The sequence below is a fragment of the Babylonia areolata genome, chromosome 13 (genome assembly GCF_041734735.1).
Source record: "Babylonia areolata isolate BAREFJ2019XMU chromosome 13, ASM4173473v1, whole genome shotgun sequence".
NCBI lineage: Eukaryota > Metazoa > Mollusca > Gastropoda > Neogastropoda > Buccinidae > Babylonia > Babylonia areolata.
Genome location: NC_134888.1, coordinates 13,016,232 through 13,018,961, shown reverse-complemented (window position 1 = coordinate 13,018,961; position 2,730 = coordinate 13,016,232).

Here is a 2,730-nt window from a genome sequence, read left to right as displayed (position 1 = left end):
AATTGATTGTAGATGGCAAATTTGGAACTCTCATATTCAGAATAGCGACAGATTTGATTTGTATCGAATGTTTTGTTATATACCTTATGATATGCCAGTTTATTTGTCAATGAGACTTGATAGACATCTGAAATATACTTTGGCAAGGTTTAGATTAGGTGTTACTGAAATACGTACGCATTATTATCGATATCGAAAATCATGTGCCCAAAATTTGTTTTGTCCAGTGTGTCAACAATCTAAAGAAGATGAAATTCACTTTGTGCTGTGATGCCCAGTATTAAGAGATCTTAGAGAACAATTGATTCCAGTTAAATACTGTCAATACCCTTGCTTGTTTAGACTTATCATGTTAATGTCATCAACAAATGAAAAGACTGTCAAGGAGTTCGCTCTATATCTGTATAAAGCACTCAAAAAGAGAAGTGTATATGTTACATCATGAAGACTTTTGAATGAATGACTTCAGCATTTTACTATATATCCCCCTTCAAAGGGGCTGTGGCCTATATGAATAAACCATTTCAATCTCAATCTCTCCCCCCCCCCTCTCTCTCTCCCTCTCTCCATCCCTCTCTCTCTTTCTCTCTCCCCCTTTTTCTCTTTCCTGTCTCTCCTCTCTCCTCTCTTTCTCCCCCCCTCTCTCTCTTTCTCTCTCGATCCCTGAAACACAAAAAATACAACATCATACACAGCTCAATACTAATTAATTTTTTTCTTTACAAGTCGCCTGATCACCTGTATCCATGTCTACAAAATAGAGACACAGACATTAATGAGGGTGTCATTTGTGTCAACTATCTGTGTGTGTGTGTGTGTGTGTGTGTGTGTGTGTGTGTGTGTGTGTGTGGTAGTAGTAGTAGTAGTACTAGTAGTAGTAGTAGTAGTAGTACTACTACTACTACTACTAGTAGTACGGGGCGTGGTGGAGGGAACGGTATTGGGCAGAGGGTGAAAAAATGGTGTGTGTGTGCGCATGTGTGTGTGTGTGTGTGTGTGTGTGTGTGGTGGGGAAAGATACAGAGCATTGGAAAAAATAAAGCATTAAAACGGGAGACATAGGCACAATATAGAAGGAAACGCTAACATCAAACAACTATAACAACTATAACAAATGTCCATTTGGACTATGCAGCAAACCTTCTGCAATAGCAGATAGCATCTTGAAATTGTCAAAAATACATTCAAAAGAATTTTCCGAGAAGTTTGGTAAAAACGATTTCAGACTCTGACATTCAAAGAGTATGTGTTTGTATAGAAATAGAGTCTCCACATATGCATTTAACATCTCTGCTGAACTTTGTTATAAAAGCGTTCAGCTTTATCCTGTTTGATAATGCCTGAATTTGCCTTAATCTGAATAAATTACTGAATGTATTTGATTGATGGATAGATTCCGGTTGTTGAATATTATTAATTTTATACTTTTATTTAAAACTTTGCCATTTTGCTGGTATACTTCCCGGACTTTGCTCAATGATGCTTTTTCTAGTAACCGATACCCCTCTTGTAAAGACAAAGGTACATAAAGGTATGTGGTTCCCTGTTGGTCTTTTGCACCTTTTCTTGCAGCCCTGTCAGCCCATTCATTATATAGGAGACCAAGGTGAGAAGGAACCCAACAAAAAGTTGTACGTGTTCCTCTCAAATTCATAAGATGTACAATGTGACTTATTTCTATTATTATTTTGGACTTGTTCTTACAATTTGATGAGTTTAAATCGTATATTACAGATTTTGAATCAACACAAAATGAGACTTGTAGAAGGCAAACTGGAAGATCAAGAATATCATTTAAAGCCATAAGAACAGCGATAAGTTCAGCTGTGAATATTGACCGATTTTTACCAATATGGTATGATCGTTCAGTTTTCAGTTTTGGTATAACGAAAACTGAACCTACTTGGCAACTGTCCAGGAGTGAGCCATCTGTGTAAATATGTAAGTGATCACGGTATCTATTCTGAAGGTGTAATCGGATTTCTGTTGCCATGATATTTGGATTTTCTTTTTTTGCAGTGTCAGTATGATTGATATCAAACTATGCTTTACTCATCTCCCAAACTGGGCATGGACTTACCGTTTTCTGCGTGTCTACATGATCTGGATTAATTTCTGACTTTTGGAAAAGGTTCGACACAAATGTGCCAATGGGCATCAAATAAGATTTCGTTTTAGCTCTTTTTGGGAAGTTGTTTTCAGATTTAATTCTTACTTCCTCCGATGTAAAATTTTCAGTTGTTGAGCTTCTCAGTACGTATTTAGCACATGCCAGGTTTCGGTATTCATCCAAAGGTAATTCTCCTATTTCTTTATATGTTCCGAGGGTTGATGCGCCAAGGGCAAGTCTATATGCTTTACAGTCAATGCTTTGAAGCTTCTTTAACAAATACTTTGAAAAAGACTTCTTGTCCATACGATAGTTTGGATCGAATAAGTGATGATGATAAATGTTTCAATATCGTTGTATCTTGTCCCCAGTACTGTTTACTTATAACTTTGAGCAAGTTTAAACATTTTCTAGCTTTTGTTATTATATATTCGATATGGGCATTCCAAGCTAGTTTTGAAGTAAGCATTAAGCCTACATTTTTTTTATCATATCTCTGTACTGAATGGGCTCATTTTCAATTTTAAATGTTGGTAACTCTTATGGATTATTACCACTGTTAAAAAGCATAATGTGAGCTTTTTCTGCTGATAATGTAAGACCATTGTCGACAATATACT